Below are 20,359 nucleotides of genomic sequence, written 5' to 3'. Positions count from 1 at the left end.
CCTGGATTTCCACCGACACAGATCTCTGTCGCTGACAACGGCTCGGCGCAATTTAATGCGAGGAGTATTGGATACCAACAGGCAGTGCAAGATATGCCGCGTCTGTAAAGCCGTGATGCGTAAACGAACTTCCAAGCATTCATAGCCAGCTCTAGTGCAGAGCAGGGCATAACCCCGGGTCGATGCTTGGGCAGCGTCACGACGCTTTAACCTGTCGTTTGCCGGCTCTTTAATAAAGTTATACATACATACATACATACATACATACATACATACATACATACATACATACATACATACATACATACATACATACATACATACATACATACATACATACATACATACATACATACATACATACATACATACATACATACATACATACATACATACATACATACATACATACATACATACATACATACATACATACATACATACATACATACATACATACATACATACATACATACATACATACGCCCCGCCGGGGTGGCGCAGTGGTTACGGCGTTCGACTACTGTTCCCAAGGATGCGGGATCGAATCCCGGCCTCGGCGGCCGCTTTTCGATGGAGGCGAAAAGCAAGACGCCCGTGTGCTGTGCGATGTCAGTGCACGTTAAAGAACCCCAGGTGGTCGAAATTTCCGGAGTCCTCCACTACGGCGTCTCTCATAGCCTGAGTCGCTTTGGGACGTTAAACCCCACAAACCAACCAACCAACCAACATACATACATACATACATACATACATACATACATACATACATACATACATACATACATACATACATACATACATACATACATACATACATACATACATACATACATACTCTTAGCACTGCAACTCCCATGGTCATACACTCGCGCGTTCGAACTTCAGCCGTCAGAGCGCGCCAAGCGCGAGCGCTCTTTCCACACCGCTGCCCGATTTTGCGTCTTCCTCGTCCGTAGAGCTGCCCGGTGTCCCCTAGTGATCATCCCGATCGTGGACACGGAATATTCGCTGTGACACCACTTGACTGGGGGAAAGGGGGGAGGGGGGTTAGCAACTTCTTTTCTCGCGCTTTGTTGCTCAGTCTCGCCATGGAAGAGATGCGTGCCGGTTCGAGGGCGTCAACGCTTCATCGCAGGCTTGAGTGTGAGTCCTCCTTATCGAGCTTGCCGCAAGGCAGCAGAAAAGACGGAGCTTGATCGACTTGAGGCAGAGACCGACGAAGAGCGAGAAGCTCGCATATAAAGGTACGGTAGTTTGACCGCGCAGTTACGCTTAAGCGAGCTTATACGCTCGGGTCACTAGATTTAAAGAGAACAAACTCCCACAATTTTCCGCCTAATTTCTGCTCACCCGAGAAGGGGATAGTGCTTCTGTCAGTATATACCGTCCATGCGAGATCACATAACCCAGTGCAAAGCTTCCAGCATGACCATATAGGTGGTTCTCTGTCGATAATAATCAGCAAAGTCGATGAAGAAAGGTAAGGAATACATGGTTAGCCCGGAGTGGTTTTGTTAACGAGTCTCACAGGCAGAGCAAATGTTTGCAATGTTTTAAGGCGAAAGCCTTTAATGTCTCCTACTGTCGTGGACAAAGTGTGTCTCGCTTTTGCGGCGGCTGTCACGTGGCGTTCCTTGGCGCGCGTTCAAGTGTGGCATTGCTGATGGCAGGAATGCTAAACAAGAGACTTCTCAGGCTTTCGCCTTTCACAGCTTTCGTCGCTAAAGACCCTCGTAATTTTATTGTCGACGGGCGTTGTTTTAAAATTAGCCATGAGCAGTGGGAGGCGAAGCTGGCTCACACAGAGCTCCGCCTTCAGCTCCAGCTGATCGGTCAGGCCTGGAGGTAGAATAGCAGCTTGGGCATGTTGGTCATGCATCTGCAAGTCACTTGTCACTCAGTCACTTGTCACTCAGTCACTCAGATGTGCAAGTCACTTGTACGTGATGTGTGGCGTTAGGGTATAAGAAGTTGAGGGTTTTCCAAAATAAACGTTGTTGAAAGTGAGCGCTCGTTGTGTCGTCTTCTAATCTTGTGCTCCCGTCCACGTTCCGCGCTGTTACCTCAAGAGGCCTGGAGGGTCGTATTCGCCAATGGTTTCCTGAACCTGGATGAACTAGCCGCGTAATTACCTTGTGTAAATAAAGTTTGTTATCTCTCTCTTTCTCTCTTTCTGGTCTGAAACAAAAAGAGGCCGTAACCACACACACATGGCGTTTTTTGTTTTTTTAGAAATAAAAAGGTCTCACCGAGACTCGAACTCGGATCGCTGGATTCAGAGTCCAGAGTGCTGACCAATTACACCATGAGACCAGGCACGTGTTCCGACGCTGGGAATCGAACCCGGGGCTTCTAGGTGAGAGCCAGGTATCCTAGCAACTAGACCACGCCGGAGACACTGCGAGGTTTGCAATACCTTGTATTCAATTGGCAAGGCCACAACAACCTTAACCCGGAGCTTCATTGCAGCTCTGATGTGAAATTTTGCGCGGAATCGGCAAGCACAGCACCCAATGGGAATCTACATAAGAGGCGGTAGTAGGGTCTCGAGAGTAGGGTCTCGAGACCCTACTCGAGGGTCTCCGAGAGCAGAAGCACTGGTTAAAAGAGCAAACGAGTTCAGAGTAAAAGAAGTCGCCTACGTAGACGCTGCAAGCGGCCAATCGGGGGCGGCAGTCGCCGCTGTAGTCTATGGTAGCGGCGCACCAGTCGCCTCCATGCTATAGAGCTTATTCACGTGACGTCATTGCTGCTGCTGGCTCTGTAGCTGAGCCATGCCTTTTTATTTCTTTTTTTTTTGTGCATTTAGTTTCGAACCGCCTAACGCTATGGCGGCTCCGCAATACAGGGTTGCCACAATTGCCGCCTGCTAAACCTGAATAGTGAATAGGGTCTATATGATTATGATACACTGGGGATTCTGTTCCCCTGTGTCGATAAATGTTTTGGTAGGGGAATTTTGTGCGGACTGAAAGGCTTCTTTCTTTGCCGGCATGGCGAATCCCCGATGTTGCGTTCAGCACCTATATTTCACGGCATTCAGCCGCAGTCTCTTTCGCGCCCATGTAACAACCTCAACGCGGAAGTTGTGGCGTTTGTTGCTTGCGCATTCATTATTTTTGGTTTGACTGGCACTGACATGGCGCAGCATTTGTAGACCATGCGGCAGGGTAAAGAGCGATTAGCCAATGTTTTCCACAACAGTAGCTGTAAATTCCTGCCGCGCGTAGGTCACGTCGCTAGCTGCTCCCTTCCCCATTTCTCTTTACTCTTCCTTGGTAGTTTTTGGGTCGTTGTCTTAACCCCGCGAAATTACTTAGATGACGAGGCATTTGGCTAGTAACTAAAATGTCCCTGAATTGGTCAGGGTGAGGTATCCCCCCGAGAATGTGCCTAATAAAATAGGTTTGCGTGGCCAAGTGGGCGAAGTGGAACTTCGCCATGACTGGTCATTGAGCCCACTTGACAGCACTGCAAGCCCCCGCTAGGGTGTGCCGCAGTGTTAGAAAGAAAAAAAGTAATTTTGTTGATGTACAGGCAAAGAGTGGTAAGTCTCGGGGGGCAACGGGTAAAAAAAGTTATGCAACGCGCCGGAAAAGCCGGTAAAATGAGACATAAAAGCAAGTAAACTGAACACAAAAACACTGAGGTTAAGGTAAAATAATAAAAATAAAAAGACCTCGCTAAACAACTAAGCTCCGGAATCTGCTGAGCACAATGATGCTGCCCAGCAGTGCCCTAGCGGAGAGCCAACCAAGGTCAGCTCTCGTAAGGCCCAATGCTTGACCGGCAGCTACGGTAGTATTACACAGCATGGAGCGGGCCCCAAACGCCATCCCCCAAACGGAGACGGTCTTCCCCGGGAAGTGACCCCTCAGGCACTCGTATTTTTGTCTCTTATGCTCGCACATGCTCCTGAGAATGGCCACATTTGCATTCCATGTTACTGCGAAGTCTACAATGTGGACCTCATCACCATCCTCGACAATCATGTCCGGCCTTAGCCGGGCACCAGTGGGTGCAGTATACGTCTTCTCTCGAATAATGGTTGCAGTGGGCTTTTTCTCCCGCACCATTCGCTCAACTTGCTGAGCCAGGTAGTTGTGCCGGGCTGTCCTCGGTTGGTCTAGTATCCTGCATTCTTGGAGGGTGTGGTAAGCGGTCTCTGGGGCTCTCTTGCAGCGCCTGCAGATACGATCTGCAGGATCGGTTGAGTGCCGATTGTGCAGAGTCCGTGTGGGATACAGATTTATGCGTAGGTAGGCGTATGCCTTGATCCGATCTCCATCCCGAAGGAGTTTGGAGTCGTGTGAGAGCCACGCATTGGCTGTACATTGTGCTTTGTGAGCAAAAAGGTCTTTATTGTTGTAGCCTCCCTGCAGCCTCTTCTACCAATAAAGAAAGGCAGGGAGCCTTTCTTTATTGCCCGTGCGAGGTCCTGCTGCGCTGTTGTGCCTTCAGGCACCTCAATAGCGTCACAGATGCGTTTGTAGCTTTTGTTGAGGACAAGATCGAAAAGCTCGTCGACTGCGGGTTCGCCGAGCCTCAATAGCCTTGCGAGGGCATTCAGCTGGACAGCTTGCGCCACTCGTCTAAGCTGGATCAGGCCGAGGCCGCCGCAGCGCGATGGCATCCACAGATGGGTGTTAGGAAAACTGTGGGGCAGGTGCAATGCCTTCTTCACAGCCTTTCCAAGGAGGCGGTCCAATTTCCCGGCTTCTGATTCCACCTCCAAAGAGTTGGAAGCTGTGTAAAGGAAGGCTGGCATGATCAATTGTCGCATACAATGAAGTTTCTGGAAAGGCTTCAATGCGGCGCCCGCAATTAGTTCCATCAGCCTCAAAGTTTACTCACCGGCCACCTTGTGGGCCTTGTTGACGAAAAGGTCTAGGCCAAGGTATCGAATAGGACCACTACGTCCGATCGAAGAGACGGGACCGCCGGCCGCAGTGACAGGCGGCAGCTCGTAGTTGAAGGACTTCATGGAATGATCGATCCTCCAACCAAAGTACTGCGTCTTCTGCGGGTTCAAGGATAATCCTATGTTTTTGAGATAATCCTCAGTCTGATTAAGTAGGGCCTTAAGCCCCTCCAAGGTGTCAGACACCAGGAGCAGGTCGTCCGCGAAGCCGAGGCATGAAATATGTGAGCTGCCGAGGGAGAGGCCAAGAGTGGAGTCATTGAGCCCCTGGAGAAGGGGATCCAACACGCAGTTGAACAGGAAGGGTGACAAGGGGTCACCCTGCTTGATCCCTCTCCTCACAGGAACCCTGATGTCATCAGTGGTACCGTCAGACCAGAACGTAGTGGTGGAGTGGCGGTACATCTCTCTGAGTACCTCTATAAACCTGGCGGGCACCCCCCGTTCCTGCAAGGCAGAAAACAAGGCGAGGTGCGAAACAGAGTCAAAGGCTTTTCGCACGTCCAGGCTGGCTGCAAACAGTGGGCGCCTCTTCTTTTTGAAGGCGCGCATGATAGCCTGGAGGAGCAGCAGGTTAGAGGACGTGCTGTTCCCGTCCGAAAAACCAGCCTGGAAGCGATGAAACTTATTGTTCGTCGCAAGCCGTTGCAGCAAAACCTTAGCAAAAAGCCTGTATAATATAGGCGAGACCGAGATAGGCCTAAAGTCGCCTGGGCCGCTAGGGTTGGCGCACTTGGGAATGAAAATCGTCCTAGCGATTCGAATCTCCAATGGAATGGTGGAAAAGGCAAACCAGTTGTTAAGGATCTGCGCTAGGACATTAGCAGGAACCTTACGGAGCTCAGACACCGTAAGGCCATCAGGGCCTGCTGCTGATTTAGTCTGGAGTTTCCTAAGAGCTGCCGAGACCTCGTCCACCATGAAGAGGTCTTCGGAAACCTCCAACTGAAAGTCAGAGTGCACCGGGCGCTCTACAGGGGATGACTCCCCACCAAAAATGTCGTCGTAAAGGCCATGTAGGTCTGATGCAGCCCGGTGACTCCCCGCCCATCAGAAGTGCATCCCCCAGAACAGCAGGGCCCAACATGTAGAGCCGCTGATGCTCGAGAAACCTTTTCTTTCTCCGCTGTTTGCGATTGATGTGCTCAACCTGGGGAATGTCTCTGGGCTCTTTTGTCCTAGGCGGCCTTCTCCGCACACCATAAAAATCGAGTATTGCACTTGTGTCTTGTGTTGACAGCGGCCCAGTACATAGTGCAGAGGCCATACCGGGGTTGGTATAGCCAGCTTCTAGTAGATCTCTTTCCACTTCTCTAATATCCAGTCTTAATGGCTGAGGAGAGGGACTAACTTGCACCAAGGGCGGCAAAGTTGGTGGAATCGGCCTGGCCTCTAAAGCCAACTGGAGGACATCACGGTATCTGTCGTCGCGCCTAATCTGGGCGATTGCCTGTACCGATCGTGACGGAAATTTAACATGAAGGTCCTCGTTTACTCTTCTGCTAGCACCCAATGCAGCCTCAGCCGCTGCCAAAGCCGCGAGGTCAGAGTCGGCCCATCTGCAGTGAGCATATGAAGGCTGATGGCTTGTAGATGGGGCCTGGGTGGGAGATTGTGCGTTCATTGAAGCTTCGGCTCGTAACCTTTCTCGAATTTGGCAATACTTCAATGTCCGTCGAACGTGTTCAATCGCCGCCTCAGTTCTCTGCCTGTACCTAGCTGCGAGGGCCGGCAGCAGAGGCATTACACGACCCAAGCTGAGCTCCACTGATGCTAGCTCTTCCAGCTCCTCAGGCGTCCACCGACCGCTGACACGTGGCGGCCGAACCGGCCGAGCACGGAGACTAATGGCGTTTGAGCCGCTTTGCCCACTTGGCTCAGTGAGTGACGCGCCGGCGGTTGCAGATGAGTCATAAGTACAACCCATTGAATCGACCAAGTCCGTATCAGCAACCAGGGAAACACCAAAAGATCAGCAAGCTGCTGCGCAGCCATGTCAACCACATCGATACCAGCAGTGCTCAGCAGCCCGGGAGAAAGATCCGAGGAAACCTGGACCTCTTGAAGAGGGAGCGACCCCAAATGCACGCTGGGAGAGTCGTGAGAAGCAGTCTGCTGCATAGCCGCCGCAGCCCTAACACCAGCAGTAACCCCAATCGCATCCGCAGCATCAGGCTGACCACTCGGGATGTCATTTGAAACCGGAAAATCTGGAGACACCTGGGACTGGTCGCGTTCCTTCTTCCTCCGACACTTCGTTGAGTGCGAGGATAACACTTGAGAACTGAGTTCGAGTCTACCACAGGTCAAACATTTCCACAACATCGGGGCACCATGCACATCACGATAGTGCTGTTCGAGGCGCACGCGCGAAGAAAGGCGCTCTGAACAGATTTGGCAAGCTAAAATTCCACGGGAACTCGTGCTTTTGCCAACTACAAAATCATGCACCAAGTTCGGGGAAGCCATACTGGCCTAAAATCGCGTCTGCCGGGGTGAGCAAAAAAATTATAGCACAACTATACTAACTTAACTCTAACTACACAGAATGCACACAAAAAAAAACAAACTATTGACTACTAACTTAACAAACTATATTCAAAACACCATGCGTGTTAACCGGGGCGTCCCCCGAAAAAAACAAATTCCCACAAAATAAAAATATTGCTCGGCCGAGAATCTATTGTAGATCCCCCTAAAAGACTCCAAACCAAAAACAAGTGGAAAAGAGAAGACAGACAAGTTCAATAGGAAGAAGATCTCTCTGAAGGATCAGAGGCGCTGTTGCGGGCTAAAAGAACACCCGGGCCAACCAGCGAACCCCAAAGGAGCAAGCTCCCACCTCGGCAAGCCGAGGGCGCTGTTGCGGGCGAAGCACCCGGGCCAACCAGCGAACCCAAATGGAGCAAGCTCCCACCTCGGTAACGAGGGCGCTGTTGCGGGCGAAGCACCCGGGCCAACCAGCGAACCCAAACTAGCGGAGCGAGCTCCCACCTCGATAAACCGAGGGCGCTGTTTAAGGGAAAGTTCCCGGGCCAACCAGCGAACCCGTCGAGAGAGACTCTCCTCCCTGGTGCCCCAGGGGCGCTGCTTTGGGCTCGGAGCCCGGGCGTGCAGCGAACCCTTGGAGGCGAGCCTCCCTTCTCTGGCGTCCCAGAGGCGTTGCTTAAGGCTGAAGCCCAGGCTACAACGAGGCCCGCAGTGCGTTGGTTGCTATTTAGAGTAGAGCTCAGGGTAGCAAGCCCGGTCACAGAAATGTTTATAACACGGGGGGATTAATTGCCTTGGTCTGGTAGGCGAAATGGCCAGATGGATGAACCACTGCCAAATAATGCGTACACTTCCGATTTCCCCCCGCTCCAAGATTCAGTGAGCCAAAGCCCACGCAGCCGCAGCTGCAGACACAAAAGAAAGCGGCGCGTCGCACTGTGTATGAGGTCGCCTTCGGCCTTGGCCGGACGCCTGAAAGAGTTTCACTGAGACAGAAAGTTTCGCACAGTTCGTTGGCTTGACAACGCCTGAATGGTCGGCTCTTAGCGCTCTCTGATCAAGGCAGACAACTTGTCAGGGCCAGGGATCACCACGTGGAGGTAGCCAGACCACGATCCCCAAGAAGAGTTTAGCTCGCCAAACAGTATCCCCCGGGCCACGGTGTAAGAATATTTAGGTGGGGACACAGCACGGGCGAGACACTGGATGCAAGTTTCCAGATAAAGTACCAGCCACGCTCCTCCGAACCGGGCCGCTGATCGCAGCGTCAGCGTCGATGTAGCGGTGAATCTTCGCTGGAATAAAAAAACACATGCATCGACGACGCCGTTGCGATAGCAGCCTGCTGATATCGCGCGGCGCGTTTCTCCTGCGTGAGCCGTTTGCGTGGCCCGAACTGTTTCCCTGTCGTCGCCAGAAGCATATCACCGGAGCACTTTATTCTTAAGCCGTGCCCACTGCGTCACTGCAGAAATGAAGTACAGAATAATTTATTGGCTTGTCAATACTATTGACGTAATTTATTCCTAACAACGAAGTGAAGAAAAGGTTGAAGATGCACTTCATCTTTAAATTTGGGGGAGTGAGTACTACATTACTCAACCATTCAGTCATCGTTATTCAATTGAAGGCGCCGGGGAAGCAGTTTTCTCACTTTGGATAGCGTAAATAGAGCAGGGAAAGCGAATCCTGCGTTCGGTTGGGCGAATGGGAGAAAAATATAAAAATTCATAGGGTATTTGTAACCACTTATTGAAGGAACTTCAACAGCGCCCCGTACCGCTTCGTGCAAATTGAGCGGAAGAATCGAATAAGCAAGAGAAGAAAAGTACGGACGAGTTAGGTGTACGAAAACCGGAACAAATGCTGCCGTGATTTAAGACTTTTTTGCCTCAAGCAAGCTCAACTGTCTTCAAAATTTGCACGAAACCCGACTGCAGGAACGGCTGCACGATCTATCTATCTATGTTCATCAACTGATTTATATGCTGCTTTGGCGCACCACATCACATTACTGTTCGCCGATCTCTAACGTAGATTCGAGAAAGCTGTTAACCGTAATTTTACCTCTATTGTTTTGTATGGAATGAATTATACTCGGTGTTCTTTTTCCATTGTTGTGAAATTCTCGGCCCCTCTGTACTGTACCCAATACCCTGAGGATAAAAGAATGAGGAAAAGGAAAAACAGAAGCTAAGAGAAATAATGGTATAGAGGAAGTGAGAGGGGGGGGGGGGGGATTCAGTGGGAGCTGGCAGAATCCAGTTAGGGGATCTCTAATTTAGGGAAGGAATAAAGTAAGGAGCAAACTAAGGATGAGCGGGCACACTGATGGGCGAACGAAAGATGCAAAGTCAAAGAACAAATGAAACGACCGAAGGTTAATGCTTTGTTGTCAAAGTGCCACCGTTTATGCGTGCAGCAGGTTCAAATTCCGCGCAAAACATTATTCGCCTTCTGCGCTTTTATTTAAGCATTCATAAAGCCAAAGATTGATAAAACTGCGCTGACTAATGGACCTAGACAAAAACAACGCGGCAAAAATATTTTTCTCTCATCATCGGCCACAGTTTACGAGAAAATGGCTCTCAAAAAGCGTGTATTCACCATAGAAAAGCATTGCCTCCCACTACGTCACAGGCCGCTGAGCGAACTGCCATCTCGTACGGCTCAGATTAACTAGGGGACTTTATCTGGAACCGGCGCGGTACGCTGTGTCCCCACCTATATATATTGCACCGTGCCCCGGGCTTACATGGGATCGCCCAGGCCGAGCCCCTTCCCAAGAGCTAAGTCCCACAAAATGGCGGACACCCACGCCGGGGACCGCTCTTGTCCCAGTTTACGTCTGGTCATCGTTGAGCTGAAAACGAATCATGCAGCTCTCCCAGCGCGCGTGGCGGACTTGTCAATTACTGCCACCGCGTTGGTCGTGTTGTGGGTCGCACCCACGGAGGTGGTCGAAATTACTCCGTAGCCCTCCACTACGGCTCCTCTTTCTCTCTTTCCACTTTCACTCCCACCTTCCTCCCTTCCCTTACGGCGCGGTTGCGGTGTCCATAGAAAACAAGTGAGACAGTTACCGCGTCTTTCCCTTTCTATAAATAAATCAGTTTTAAATCGCGTCAAACACACCTCATTTTGATAGGGCATGCGATCGATTGATTGAATGTCCTTTATTGAATGGGAAGGCTCATGGCCATGGATGGGGATAAAGGGGAATATACATGATCTTCATTGTTTAGGTCGTCACTCGAATCACATTGCTCTAACCAGGCCACTAAGCGAGCCATACTTGGCAAATATCATCTGTGTGTTAGCATCAGTTTCTAGAAGGAAACGGTAGTTCAGGCGGTAGGGTTCGATCTCGGGGCGTCCAGTAGAAAAAGCAGGGCAATCCCAAAGTAAATGAGATATGCCGCCGCAGGTTAGAGTCGTACAGGGGGGGCACGTAATCATTTTCTCCGTATACTGACGCCAGCGGGCCATAATACGTGGCGTGTAAGCCGCATGGGTGATGAGCTTATTAAAAATACTTCTTGACTTCGGGTGAGGTGGGTTCTTCTCGTAAAAGGTGGGTCTGGTGTGGCCACCTGCATGCGATGCTGACTGAGGCTACGAAGACTGGTCCGAGTATAGTGCATAAGGGCAAGAGAAGGGGTGAGTTGCCCGCCCAAGGTCGTATAAGGATGAAGCAAGGGGGGTGGGGAAGTAAATGTGGACATCCCACCTGCCAAGGCAGCCGCGGCGTGTGCCGCCGCATTGCCCCTTGATTCGTCCGAGTGACCTGGGGTCCAGTGAATAGCGACAGTTCTGGTCGCGAGTTGGTGGCGTTTAAGGAGGCGCTGTATAGCCGTAGCTGTTGCATCTTGTGAACCCGGAGTAGCGATTTCCTTGTAAGCTTCAAAGGAATCAGTAAGAATACGTATTGACCCAGTTCCGGTGCAAGGCACTCCTGACAAGGCTCCCCAAATCGCGAATCGGCTTAAGAACAGTAAACCGCGATAGATTTTTTTTCTGCCTCTGTTTGACTGACCAGCAGGAAGCTCTAACCACAACTGAGCCCAGAACGTTGCTGAGCCCACACGGCGGCTAAACAGACCACGTAATGTGGCACGAGGAAGTGGTTTGCGCATTAAAAAGAGAACGTGGCAATGGCCGGATCTTGCTTATTATTGGATGTTGTGAGGTTATTAAATATATCGCGTGCCCGTGGGGTGAATTTTACGCCCGGCGACCTGGAAGAGGTTAGCTACACGACGGAGAAGCGCTTCAGGAAGGAGACACTGCGAGAATATGTGCACAGTGTCCTCTCTACCACCACAAGTCGGACAAGTTGGTCGCAAGCTGGTCCGTGTAAACGCCGGAGCCCTAATGGGGAGGACTCCCCTGGCGAAGCGGTACATAAAGGACGCTCTGCTTGCTTCCAAAAACTCCGCTGTGATATACCGCCAGCTGGGCTTAACATTGGCAAGGTCGTAAAGACGGAGGTGAGGGGGGAGACTGGGAGTCAGAAGCCTAACTAGTTCCTTTAGGGGAACCGAAACCACATCAATGTCCGCATTAGCCTTACGCAGACGCTCAAGCTGCCTGAGCATAAAAAGGGGAAGGAGAGCCCGATCGTAGCACGCAATGAGAATATGTGCTCTGGGCGAAAAGGCGGAGCCGAGTACTCAGAAAAAACGAAGTCAGGCTTCGAGTTAGAGGCATGTCCGAGTTCAATGCCACTTGGGTCCACCTGACGTGCAAGGCTAAGGCTACGATGCCCAGGTCGGAGATGCCAAGGCCTCCCCTGTCCCTAGGCAGCTTCCCCACAAGTCTTTTGACCTTGTCCGGAGCTCCACTCTACAAGAAACGGAAAAGAATCCGCTCCAGGTGAAGCTTCGTCCGCGCCGACAAAGGTGTTACGCCAGCGACATAGGTCAGCACCGAGAACAGGAGGGACCGTGTGATAGTGGCTCGAGCAGTGAGCGGACACAAGAGCTTCTCATACTATCTTGCCCTCGATTCAATTTTCTCTTGAGCAGAGGATCAATTCCTATCTGAAAGGCCTTTTGAATTAAAGTGAAAACCAAGGAGGCGGACCAGCCTTCACGGCAAGACCATGAGCGGGCTGAGGACTGGATGGTGCGCACCCAAAATAGAGGGTGGCACTCTTCGACCTATTAACCTTAGCCCCACTCGCCTTACAGTACACCTCCATGACATCCAGAACAGAGGAGACAGAAGCCTCATTCCGGGACGACAGTGGTTAGGTCATCTGCATAGGCAAAGATGGGAGCTGGTGGAGAACCTGGCGGGAGCGGAAAGCGAGCTATGCGACTGTCACGAGAGAGCCTTTGTAAAAGGGGTTCAAATGCGAGCACGTAGAGGGCAGGAGATAGGGGGCATCCCTGCCTGACTCTACGGCCCACGTCGAAAACTTCGGAGGTGCGTCCTAGCACAGTAACGGCTGAAACTGGTCTGGTATATAGAGCTCTGACCATGCGCTGGAAATCAGTCTATACCAGCTTCCTCCAGGACTTGGAATGAGTAGGAATGACTAACAACATCAAAAGCCTCCTCCTGATCAAACGAACAAAGAATACCCTGAAGATTTCTATGTTGAGCACAGAGGAAAAGGTCCCTAAGGGCAAAACCGTGAAGCTGAGTGGAACGACCAGGAACACTACAAGCCTGGTATGGACCTATGATGTCTGGAAGAAAGGAAGTTAACCGAGAGGGCAGGCACTTGGCTATGAGTTTATAGTCAACTTTGAGGAGCGTGATGGGACGCCAGGCTCGTAGGTCAGTGCTTCTCGACTCATCCTTACAAAGGAGAGTGATCCGTCCTTCCCTCTGAGCACCTGAGAGCGTCCCCTCACCCAGGAGCCTGTTTACAAGAGCGGTGAAAGGCTTCCCGAGCTGCTTCCAGAACTTGACATAAAACTCAACAGTCAAGCCGTCTGAACCTGGGCTATACGATTGCTGTGGAACGACTTGAGCACCGCCTCTAGTTCTGTCTCATCCAAGGGAGCTCCTGATAGGTGAACTGGGTTGGAGGGGGATTCGAGTGGGAAAGTAGCTGTGTTTGAAGCTGGAGCCTGATATAGGACGGAATAAAACTGCCGTGCTGCTTTAAGAACAGCATCCGGCGTGTTGGCGATGGACCCCATAACCGGGTCTACCAATTCTGTGAGGGAAGTCTCTCTGCGCGCTAAGCGGCGTCGGAGGAGGTGTCTGCTGCACCAATATTCCCTCTCCCACCGCTCAGCTTGCGCCATAACCCTAAGACCATCCCAGCGTTGCTGGAGCAATTTTCGGAGCCGGATGCGCTGCGAGGCGAGTGATTCGGTGACCCCTTGGCCAGCAGAAAGAGGCTTGGAAAGCAGGAGGATGACATCAGAGACAACGGTGATCTCCTGTCGTTCCTCACGTGCCCGCCTCATTCCCGCTGCCTTGAAACAGTCACGCACATCTGCCTTAATGCCATCCCATCCAGCACCGTCTAAGCCCGCGTTGGACTGCAGAGAGTTTCTTACGCGCGTCTGCCTGCGGAGGAACTATACCAGCAACATAACCAACATACTCGTGACGGTGTTCCTAATGTCATGTCAAAAAACACATTTAGATGTAACAAATGAATTGGCAGTTTGTGCAAGTCCATGGTTATTTCCCCTCCAAAATCACTTCATAAATATTGCAGCAAATCGTATTGCTCAGAGTGCATGTGGCCCTTATTTTGGTTCATAAGAAAAATGTAAATAAAATAAAACTCTATAGGCACAGTTGTTTCCCCTTGAGGTACTGACCAGGTGAGGAAAAACGTGATGAAATCAGGTTTTATTAATGGATTCATAGTTCAGACTCGCAAATATTCACATTACTTGATGGCACGACAGAAAGGGGAATTATTAATGCGAAAGCATTACTTCGCTATGCTCACAGATTTATGTCCGCAGACCGTGTCCGCAGGCCATATCCGCAGTACGTGTCCGCAGCAGTTGTAATTGAGGAGTGGTAGAGGTTAATAAATGGTGTCAATCGATAGAGGATGACGTAATGTTACCGAAAGAATAATTAGGCCAAAAGGTGCTTAGGTAAATAATTAGACTAACTGGTTCACAGGAAAGAAAAGGCGCAGTATCTGCCACACTTGTTCTTTGGACATCTGAACCACGCGCAAGGGAAGGGAGGAAGGTGGGAGTGAAAACGGAAACAAAGAAAGGGATGCCAGAGTGGATATGACGTCAAGGATGTGGCGTCACGCAACCGGAAGTAGAGCCGAAAAAAAGGGCATAGGAAGGGACTGGCACGCAAATCGAAAGTGCCAAAGACTAAAATGGGCAAACAAGAAGTGAATTAAGCAACTAGAAGCAACCAACAGCAGCATCCGTGCTTTCGCATTACTCCAATGCAGATTCTGCAGTGCTCTTTAATGTTTACACATAAATAAAACAAGAACTATTCAGAATTCAGAATCAGAATTTATTCAACGCAATGACTGTATAAAAAGACACAAGCCAGGAGAAAATTTACATGACTGCCCGTTGATCTGACGAAATCAGCCCTGGTTTTACTCACAGCGCTTACTTTGAAGCCCTATGTCTCCACCCTTGACAGGGACGGCAACCAATAAGCAATATTCAACACTTCTCACCAATCGACGAATAAGGAAAGGAAAATAAAGTTTCCGTCAGCTAATCAAAGAATGGGGAAAGAATACTAATCAAAAACTTGGAAAACGAGAGGTCACAAGCAAAACACACAAACAGTACTGAAGTGACTGCAATGGGAAGCTCTGCCTTCCCCTACGTTTCCTCCCCGCACACATGCATACAGGACAAATGCTGTGGGAATAATCACTAGTTTCTTTACGTAAAAAAAGAACAAAGCTGTCGCTGAGGGGTCAAACGCTCAGTACCAGCGTTTACCATGCAAGTGCCCACATGACTGCAAAATCTGCCATATTGATCGGACCCAATTTGGTTTGAGCCGGCATGAATTCTTCGCTTGAAAATGCTATCGGCTTCTTTCCACTTTCACTCCCACCTTCATCCCTTCCCTTACGGCGCGGTTCAGGTGTCCTCATAGCAAGTGTGACAGATACTGCGCCTTTCCCTTCCTGTGAACCAATTATTATTATTATTATTATTATTATTATTATTATTATTATTATTATTATTATTATTATTATTATTATTATTATTATTATTTTATTATTCAGGTCTTCAACGGACTGCGACACACCTGGTCCTATTGCTACTTCCGAGGCATCCGTTGTCACTTGGTTGTGGTGAGGCGCGACCAGCTCCGGCAGCTCCGGCAGCAATGTTAGCGGTGTTTACATGAACCCTACAGGAGCGGGTTGAGTTTAGTTATCGGGTCGAAAACCGGTTGCCGAGGTCATGTAAACCCCGCCGGGTCGGTTCGAGAAGACGACGGGTCGAGTCCAGTGAACTCCCGCGCAGGGGGTGGGTTGACTGAACTCGACCCTGCTGCAGGAAGCATGTAAACGCTGTCGGGTTGAGTCGGGGCACAGTGGGAAAGGAGAACAGCAAGGAAAATGCTAGAGATGAGTGGTGGAAAAATGAAAGATGGCTTAGCTCTGCTATGCCTGGATATACGTAGCGAAATGATGTGACTACCTCGGGATCAGAATGAATGTCTCCAGTCTTTTGCGCCATTCGCCAGTAGCTAAATTCTCCTTGGCTTCCATGTCGAGCGCGTCTAAGTTCACCGGCGTTCTGTAATTCGTTTACAGGAAAGGAAAGGCGCGGAATCTGTCCGCGGAAGGCAAGAAGCGCCACCCGGCGGCGTTGGAGCGTACTCGTTCCCGTTTGGTCCTCATAGCTGACGGCAGATGGGCGACGTCACACACTTGACGTCACCCTAATTGAGTGATTAAATTATTGTTTAGTATATTTCTATATATGCTCTGGGGTGCGGCCTTCGAGGAAGCGGCAAATGGAAGGTGCCGCACGGACACAGGAACGGAACGCCCGGCGGGGTCAGCTTCACACCCAGTCATGCCATCATCACCGGATGTGGCGTCATTATCACTTCAAATTATAATACATGACCGGACGTGTCGTCATGATGATGTCACATCCGCTCATGACGTCACGGCCAATGACGTCACCATGTGACGGCTATGGACGTCTCGAAACGTCTAACCATTACTATTGCTTAGTGATAGTTAACCATGACTTGTACTTTCTGAGTACTAGTTAATGTCTGATTAGTTAGTTAAGCACCCCTTAACTAGTAAGTGATGGTTAGTGATAGTTACGATGACTTCCAAATGCATGGGTTCCTATGGGCATCTGCAACACAGGCGGAGCTTGGCGAGGGGGATGCGCAACTGGCCTTGGCTGTGACGTCACTCGATCGCGGCATACGGCATACGCGAAGCTCGACTTTGACCCTCGTGGTGAAGCTTTTGGCTTCAAAAACCGGAATCGGGTGCCGCCTGCTAATTTTTCGCCTCGATGCAAGACACCGCGCGGTAATCGCCGTTCGTCCAGAGCCGGTTCTGCGCTCGTCGTGTCGGATTCATGTTAACCCGGTAGGGTCGAGTCCACTTAACTCAGTTCCCTAACTCGACCCTCCACTGTCGGGTCCATGTAAATAGGGCTGTTAGTACTTCCGACGTTTCGGCCGAGGTCCGGCCTTTGTCAAGGAATGTACTAGGTATATAGATATTTTCTTTTTTTTCCCACCAACTATTGATCAGACATGGGTATCGTTGCCGATTAACGCAGTCCAGTTTCTCGGCAGCACTATCCTTTAGAGGTGCTATTTTCTTTGCCTCCGGTATTCATGGGCACCAAAGGAGCATGCTAAGTTAGGAAAGACAGGTTAACGTCACACTATAGCGAATATGCCATATTCAGCGAGAACAAATGTTTATGAGCCAGAAAAAAAATGGATAAAAAAAATCATTGGGGGATCCCCGCAACGGCCAAGACGGACATATTTGTGAGACCTTTAGAGGAATGCTAGCGTCTTAATGAGCAACTAACGGCAAATTACGAAAAAATTAGTGCAGAGACATTACATCCAAAAATGCAAAGTCTCTAGATTAAAAGAGCGCAAACGGGCTACGGAAGGAAAGGCTACACACGAGCAAGAGCACTGAACCCTCACAAACGCAGAAAGCTCAGAACTGCAAGCTCACAGCGATATTTACGCTCTGTGGTGCTTAATTGCTAGGCGGCTGAGGAAGCGGCTTCATTTCCACTTCAGGCCTTCGAATCAGCTTACGTAATTACGTAAGGCAAGATTTTCAATGACAAAAATATTCAAACTCGGCTGGCGCTTGACCGTCGATATTGTGCGCGCATTCTCGGCCAACAGCCGTAGCCTGTAGGCGTCGGTGTACAGTGTGGCGGATCGCATACCCCGATTCCTTCACGCTCGCAAACCGCAGGAAGCATTTCACAAACGCTGAAATGACAGTCACCACAGCAGGTTCAATCTCAAGGTGCACCCACGTTCATGCTCGTACTCACTGCGTAGTTTGTGAACAGACAAGCATTAAGACTGCAAAAAGTGCGCCATTTGGAGGAACAACGCGCTTCCACTTGAACGTGCATGGCGTTGAAGGAAATACGATGAGTTCGATTGTTGCTCGTGTGTTTTGAAGATCACCGAAAGGTTTTGTGCACATTTCAAGACACAACACAATGCACCGATGGCCATGAGCTCGCGCAGTCGTCGTGGATATATGCGGGTGTAATCCCGATAAGCAGGGCGCGCTGCTGTATTCAGCTACTTTCGATAAGCTCACGCAGTTTCTTTCGATCCCGCGGAGCCCATTTATACCGTACACATGCATTACAGTGAGACGCAGGTAACACACCCTCGCGCTATGCAGCAGAGACTTCAGCAGTGGTCCGAAGCGGCTGAAAGTTGAAACGTTCTGCAGTCGCATCTTGCCATCGGGGCCGCTAATCTACTGGCTTTAATTTTCTGGTTTCCGGCCGAGTCTCCAGCTTTCTGAAAAGAGACCACAGATTTTTCAAAGAGCTCAGTTTTAAATGCGTCACAGAAATGACATAACTTTTTTTTTTCTTCTTTTTGCAGGTCGCTTGGAAGTGTAAGGGTTTCGGGACTTTCATTTGATATTTTCACAGCAACACATCCTCCGCGCAGAAGAAACGTCGTTTTATCTCCGAGAGATAATCTTTCCGTCTGGCTTAGTTTGCTATTTTCCACCGGCGATTACGTCCGCTTGGGCCGTCTCTGGTTTGTAAAACACCGATTTCAGCTAAAGATACTCTGCTTGTAGCGCACACGCATGATGTCGTCACCGCTGCGTATCCCTGACGAAACCGTGTGTCGTTTCCTTTGGAGCCTTTCAAATATTTCACAGTGAACGTGGCTTTCTGCTCTTGGCACCTGAAGTCCCCCGTTAGTGTGCAGAGGCTACCCGGGCAGTTGCACTTGACACCTGGTATCCGTGCCGGCTCTCTGTTCGGATCGACGTCGACGACCTCTTGATAAGGGCAGATTGAGCGCTGCGCCAACGAACTGGCACCTGGCTGGGGCAAGCAGTGGCTGGGTATGGATGGCTGTCTTGCGCGTGCTCCGCTAGCGAGGTTCAGTGAATCTGCTGCATGCACAAGAAGGCATACAAAGAACAACCACCTGTCGAGCATGTTGACTGGATGACACACAAAGAGCCCAATCGTTTTGTAGTGAACTACACGAGGATATACGAAGACGAGGATTAAGTAGGTGAGAATATCACGAAGACGAGGATAAGGACGACGAAGTGCCGCTGCGCTGCTTGTGCTCGCTTGTGGAGACTGAGACTGGCTGTGTTCTTGTGTAGTTCGCCGTGAAACTTCGACAGGGCTATTATCCCTGTTAAAGCACAGTAAAAACCCCCTTTCAGTTTGTACAAGGGGCTATGGTTTCCTGCTGAACTGCGTTCCAAATGTAGTTGTTGATTAACGGACACCGGAGTAGCTTTTCACATAAACTTCACTGATAACAGCACCAAGGAATCGAGAAAAACGAAGTCCATGAAGGTTGAAAATGGCGACTGGAAATTGAAAGAAGGTTCACGGAAGCCTTCTTGGAGACCAATAATAGCAGTAATACAGATGATGGATCACTTACACACCTCTGGAGTCTCAAGAACCTTTTGGTTTGGACTCTCTGAGTTGACTCCGACTTCCCACTTCCCTGGTGCACACCAACTTGCACGGGCAGCCGAGAAAGACGGCTACAAGGTGAACTCAGCACTGCTGTACAGCAAAAGAATACATATATAGCGCGTCTTACTCTTACACTTATTCACAGGTGGTCGATTATACAAGAGTGGCTCATAGCAGAGGCTTTTTCTTCTCCTTTTAAGTCTGACTATATTTACTCTCCTATCAGAGGCATTGAAAACGCACCATTGTTCTACGTTGGATGTTCAGCGAACACATCGCTACGGTGACGTCGAATCCTTGGAAATGAGGAGAACGCTATCTTCGTAACTGCTGCCTTATCATAGCAATCTATAGCGCAGTTGGACACATTTGCACCCGTTTTTGTTCGCAGATTTGCATGCAGGAAGGCATTCCCGGAGTACATAGAGCGGGCTTTCGGCGTACGCGTCCATTCAGCACCTCGGCTTAAAACAGAAAGCGTGGCTCCGTTATTGTTTTCCGAGGAAGGATCTTGTCCCTCCGCAAAGTTATTTATTTCGAAGAATTGATTAGGTGCTCATCTATACGGGGCAGAAATGCGAATGCTTGCTAAAAAAAAAAAAAAACTTAATCTTAAATTGGGGACAACGCAGATAGCTATGGAAAGCAACATGTGAAGGTGTAGCGTGCCGAATGCGTGAGGGTATAAGAAACGCGCGTTTATCACATTCTAGTCGAAATCAAGAAGGAATGACATGAACAGAACACACAATGCCAAGATAACCGATATCATTAAAAGTGACTGAGTGAATTCTAATGG

The 20,359-nt window shown here is 49.8% G+C and overlaps 1 non-coding gene across 1 annotated transcript; it reads right to left on the bottom strand.

The window, feature by feature from the left end:
- Positions 1-2,243: 2,243 nt before the first annotated feature.
- On the bottom strand, positions 2,244-2,316 carry TRNAQ-CUG (transfer RNA glutamine (anticodon CUG)). Its single transcript has one exon. It is a non-coding gene; the product is annotated as a tRNA-Gln (tRNA).
- Positions 2,317-20,359: the final 18,043 nt, after the last annotated feature.

The sequence above is a fragment of the Amblyomma maculatum genome, chromosome 9 (assembly GCF_055883805.1).
Source record: "Amblyomma maculatum isolate TAMU_Amacu chromosome 9, ASM5588380v1, whole genome shotgun sequence".
NCBI classification, from domain to species: Eukaryota; Metazoa; Arthropoda; class Arachnida; order Ixodida; family Ixodidae; genus Amblyomma; species Amblyomma maculatum.
The sequence above is the reverse complement of the archived record's forward strand: the minus strand, read 5'-3'. Positions and strand labels throughout refer to the sequence as shown.